General features: G+C 43.8%; 1 protein-coding gene across 1 annotated transcript in view; it reads right to left on the reverse strand.

Annotated features, from left to right (window-relative positions):
- Nucleotides 1–6000, reverse strand: part of CCDC33 (coiled-coil domain containing 33) — a 188001-nt gene that overhangs the window by 139198 nt on the left and 42803 nt on the right. The window lies entirely within an intron of this gene.

The following is a 6000-nucleotide window of genomic DNA, read 5'->3' on the forward strand; positions in this document are numbered from 1 at the left end:
GAAAGAGAATGAGAGAGAAGGGAAAGAGGAGGTGTTATGAAAGAGGAGGGGGAGTAGAGGAAGAGAATAAAAGAGGGTGAGAGTCAAAGAAAAACTGAGGAAGTGGAGAGTAGAAGGGAGGAGAGAAAAGGAAGAGAAGAGTGGGATTGGGAGGAAAAGGAGAGATAAAGAAGGAAAGAGAGAGGGAAGGAACCATGCTCAGGGAGCAAAAGGAAAGACATACTACATATAGACATACATGTGTACATAAACACAGATTTATAAAGATATACTTAGAGTTATACAGGTCCACATATGTGTTCACACATGCACATACACACAAATGCAAAGACCTTCACAAATGTAAACACGTGCTTCGACATAGGCACCCATATGTATTCACACACTCAATTCCAGAGATAAACCTGTTTTCTGAATAAAGGTTATAGACAATTTTCTCTATATGGATTTGGAGATGATGTTGCCAACTGATGCCCTGCTCTTTGGACTTAGGAGCCTTCAAGTCTAAGCAGCTCCATTCATTCTAGGCCAAAATGGCAGCCCTTCTGGTCTCTTTCCCCCAACTGCCTTGGGCTACACAGTTCAGTTCAAGCATGCCTCCATCCCTAGACTCACTGGAGATCATACAATGACCTCCAGGATTTCCATTTGCTGTATTAACAATTCTTTCTCCTTGATTGAGAAGAGGGGCATTTCACAAGGAATTTCCAATTTCATTCACATTTCACATTTCAAAGGGAAGATAGCCCATACCCTTTGTGACTTTGGTCCCACCTATTTTTTACTCCTCTTGAATGGGAGTAGAATGACAGAATGTCAGAGCTAGAAGAGCCTTCCTATTTTGAAGAGATGGAGACTGAATCCCAGAGTGGGGAATGGACATGTTGAAAGTCACACAGCTAATTAGTGGCAAGGCCTTCACTATAGGTTTGTTTCCCAAGGTAGAAAGAGGAGGAGGAGGAGGAGGAGGAGGAGAGGCAGTAGGAAGAAAAGAAGACAGTAGGGGACAGAACAAGAAAAGGAACATGGGAGATGAAAAAAAGGTAAAAGCAGAATGAGTAGGAAAAGAAAGAAGATGTAGGGAAATTGATAAAGCAGAAAAATGAGGCAAAGGATAGGGAGGGAAAGATTAAGAAAAAGGATACAAAACAGAGGAGGAAAGAAAATGAGAAAGAAGAAGAAGGGAAGAAAGGAAGAAGAGAATTAGGAGAGAAAAGAAGAAAGGAGAAGAAATCAAGGGAAAGAGGGAGAAAGGAAGTATGAAAAGGAGTGTGAAGGAGGAAGAGAGAGAAGAGGGAGGAAGGAGAAAGCTTCTCTAAAAGCTCTTATCAAGTGGTAAAGATATAGATAAGCAGCAGAAATAGTTCCTGCCCTCGAGGAGCTTACAATCCCATGGTTTTATGACTAAAGCAGAGGAGAATATTAATCCTTACCAGCCATGCTATTCATTATACCCCTGAAGAACCCCTAGTGGGGTCCTAGTTCAGTCAATTAGATTTATTTTGACTGGATGCCCAAGAGGGCACAGCAGGAAGGGGAAGATGTAAACTAGGGGTTGGTTTTTTAATTTGTCTTTATAACCCCAGCACCTAACACAGCATGGGGCTTTGCACACAGTAGGTCCTTATAAATGTTTGCTGAACTAGAGTGGGCACCCTCCCCTTGAGTTTTCCCAAGCTCCAGTATTCTAGAAGGTTTCTTAATTTTCCCTTCTTCCCAGATGGGGATGCACCGTCCTGTGCAGGGGGCCTCCCTTGTCTGGAGCATCCTGTATGCTCACTGAAGGGATTAGCTAGAGATGGGGCTGGGGGTGGGGAGCCACCCCTCGTGTCTCTGCCTGGTCTCCATGCTAGGAACATGCCTAGTTTGCTGCCATTGTCTCCCCCTTCCCTGCCTCCTGCTAACTCTCTTTGTGTCATGAGCAAAAAGCCATTTCTGTCATGTTGACCCTGACACAGGGAGAATGAAATTTTCTTTTGCCTTTCATTAACACGTCCTTGAATTTCCTCCCTCCTCCATTTTTAACCCCCCTTTGCTGCCCTCACACATCACCACAGCAACGAGCTCTGAATTTTTTTTTCCCCAGTCCTGGTCCTGGTCATTTCAGCTCAGAGAGAGCTGCTTGGCAAACTTCTCCCAGCCAGGGGCATCCTCTCCTTTTTCTGCATGAATTGCCAGGCTTTCTGAGCCCTGGAGTGGGGTCAGAGATGGGAACCCCTTCCCACTCCCAATATCACAGCTTTTGGGTAACTGTTCTGGGAATCTTGATGTGCATGTCTCAGGGACCCAGACCCAACTCGGGATCGGTCATTCTTCTGTGTTCCACTTCCTTGCTCTGTAAGGAGTCTCCCCTCACCCATCATTCTCCATTCCAGTAATTCCCCTCACTATCATAACAATAACAGCAGCAGCAGCAGCAGTAACAGCAGCAACAACAATCTTGCCTCAGAATAGGAGATTTCCTGTTTTGCAGGGAGTTTCCCCCTTTTGTGAGATGAGCTACTCTACCTCAGTGATAATATTGGTTTTTCTTAATTGTCTTTTATGAAGATAAAAAAAATCCAATTATCCATTGCAAGAGAACCAATCCCTGCAAACACAGAAATCCACATTTGTCTGACTATAGAGTTCTCTGAGAGGCTAAATCCCTTTGCCTCCAGTTCAGAAAGATGGGAATTTGTTTTTTCTTAGTGATTGCCATTGGGTCAGATTGTACAAATTATTTCCACAGTCTTCTGGTTCACTGATAAATTTTAGGGCTAGAGGGGACCCCAGAAATCACTCAATCTGACCCACTCATTTTACATATGAGAAAAACTGAAACCTAGAGAGGAGAAGAGACCTATCCAAGGTCACACAGTTAGTTAGCAGCAGAGTGGACATTCAAACCAAGTCCTCTTTGTACCTCCGAATGAGATGATCTCTAAGGTCTCTGTGACCTCTAACATTCAGAGAACAGGTGAATCAGAGAGGCTCTGGAGAAAATCACATAATTCCATTAAATTATTACAAGTTTATGCCACACAGAGTTTGAAACCCAAAGAGTTATCTGAAAGGATTCTACCAGCTTGGAATGCCCTAATAGTTAAAGGGTAAACATTTTTCCTTTGAGGGAAAAATGCTGGAAGATAAAAGGCATCTGCAGATAGGGAGGCACCCTTGGCTAATCTGTAGGGATTTGTTCACCTGGAATAAGTAGGCATTCAGTGGATGGAGTGAATAGGCATGCAGAGACGTGTCATCTTTTATCCACAAAAATGTCATTCCCTGCCCATTTATCTGTAGTGAAGCATGCATAGCTTATGTTGGCACTGAGCTGCACAGAGACCCCCCACAGTACTTTACGACCCAATGTACATCTTTATGGTAAGGATCACTCCATGACTAAGGTTGGAGGCTTATCTTCTAAATATTGGATAAATTCCATATTTATATGGGGCTAGGAATTTCAGAAGAAACCAGAAAAGAAGATCAGTCCTTTGCCCTAGAAAGGCTTACACTTTAGAAGGGGAGATAAAAACCATGGACACCAAATCAAGGTAGAAGGTTTTCACTGGCATAAGAGGTATGGCCATGGGGGCATGGTGGCAGGTGGTGCTATGGGGAGTTCAGATGATTCCTGACCAAGGGGCTAAGGCAAGAGGCTTCAGGGGGAGGTGATTTTCCATCTGGGACTTGAAGGACAAATTGGGGGCAGGAAGAGCATTCCAGATGAAAGAATCAGATAAGCAAAGACACAGAGGTAGCATAGTAGGGCATTTCACTGCTTTGGGAGCTGGAAGGTACTTTAGCTATAACCTGATCTAACTCCTTAATTTTATAGATGAGAAGACTGAGTTTTCCTCCTGAAGTTGTCCAAGTGAAGAGAGGTTGAGTGACCTGCCCAAAGTCACATGGGTAGGAAGTAACTGAGTCAGGATGTAAACCAAAGTCCCTGGTTTCCAGATCCAACCTCTCTTCCACTAGACATCTATTGATAGAAGTGAGCTGTCTTGTTGGGTTGTACCATAGGGTAAGAAAAAGAGGCCAATGTGAGATCAGGCTGGAAGGGTAGCATGGAAGCAGACTGTGGAGGGCCTTCCTTGAGTGTCTGGTTAAGGATTTTGGATTGTATTGGACAATACGGAGTCACTGAAAGTTATATCAGGACACTATCAGGATCAGAGCTGTGCATTAGAACACTCAGTTGGGCAGTGTGTGAAAGATGAGCTGGAAAGGGGGAGACTGACAGGGGAAAAACAGTTAAGAGGCTCTGTGGATAGCTCAGGGAAAAGGGACTGAGGGGTCTGAACTAGGCTGGAGGTAATGGGAGTGGAGGGGACAGTAAGGATGGGGAGGACCCTGGGGAGCTAGGTTGGATAAGTCCTGATGAGAGGTCAGAAGTGATAGTAGCTAGGCGGGGGATGAGGGTCGGGGTGGTTTCAGTCTGTGGCCAGGAGAAAGATTTTCTCTGTCTGAAGGAAACTCATTGGTTAATACATGGCCTCAGTTAGCCTCGTTCGTGCTTTCACCACTTGTCTACTGGCCATGACTATAAAAAAGGGCACTTTGGAAGTGAGCACTGGAGGAAATTATAGGTATGGCAGCTCCCCACTTACCTATAACCTTACTTCTCTAAAACACAACTGAGAATCCAGAAGAAAGCCCCAAAACTCTGAAGCAGTCAAAATATATGTCATATTGCTCATGCATACATTTGATTTATAGGAAAGTACCTAAAGGCCCTTTCTTATTCAGAACCAACCTACTGATTCTTGCTTTACACAAAATTCTAATCAGTTTCATGCAATAGTTTTTTCAGGTCACTCCAAATTAGAAATATGAAATTAGAGGTGGGGTGAGTGAAGGGAAGGTGCTTAGAAGCAGGCAGTGCGGTGGAACCAGAAATGTATGAAAAGGAGACACAAAAACTGGTGGAAGGGTCCTAGGTCAGAAGGCCTGGGTTCTAGTCCTGCCTCTCTCATCAACCAGATATTAGACAAATCATTTAATCTCTAACTGGCTACCATTACATCTAATCATTCATCAAGTCTTGTCAATACTGTTTCTGCAGTGTGCTTCTCATGCTTACTGACTCACTAGTGCAGACCCTCAGTATCTCTTAATTGGGCTAAGCTGGCAATATTTTGTTTTTATGTGGGGCAAGTGGCAGAGGACTAGATTCACCTGGGATATAGCCTAAGAAAAGGAAGCAGTCCCTGAGAGTATATTAAGAATTCCTGGCTACTGAACAACTAATTGACTACTATTCATTAAACAAGGATGGTGGTGGCCAGGTTCATAACACTGTGGGATGGAACACGCATCCTGAGACTCTCTGAGATGTCTATGCTGCTGAAAGTTCAGCTGCTGAGGGGCTGAAGGATGTTGCCTTTGATGGGAATGGGGCAAGTAGGGAAGAAAGTAGCTTGAGAAAAATGCTGTCAATGCCCTCTGGATTTTCCGCCCTGGTACAAAGCCTCAGCTGCCTTGTCCTAGTTATGTTTTGTCACTAGGATTCAGTGTCCCAGCTGTGACTGTCTATGATTTGATCATCTCCAAAGCACAGCACTTGGGGGATGATTTATAACAGGAGCCAATAAGCCTTGTATTCTTCAATAGCCTTCCAAGGCATAGGGGTCACCCCAAGTCAATAAAAAGGTTACATTTGAACCCATATCCGCTGCTAAGAAGGCATTTTAAAAGAACCGTTTCCATCCCAAATTGTTGTAAAAAAAACAGTTTCTTGCTAAAAGGGAATTCTCAATTATTTAGCACATTAATTTAACTGGAGCTACATGTTTTTCAATGACCAAGGTTAAATGAGTTGTTTCTGTATGTGATTTCTTTTTGCAATCTAATCATTGGAACATAAGATATCATAGCAGTATCATTCAAATGGAGACTGCAAATGCATTTGAAACTCAATTGTTCCCTCAGGGCCCCAGCAGAGACCTTTACACATCTATCCCTGGCCCACCACTGCGGGTCTCCCTTCTGCTCCACCTACTCTCCAAACCC

Source organism: Petaurus breviceps, unplaced genomic scaffold (genome assembly GCF_028583685.1).
Source record: "Petaurus breviceps papuanus isolate PSGF00001 unplaced genomic scaffold, PetGlider_PUasm1.0 90825, whole genome shotgun sequence".
In the NCBI taxonomy this organism is placed as follows: Eukaryota; Metazoa; Chordata; class Mammalia; order Diprotodontia; family Petauridae; genus Petaurus; species Petaurus breviceps.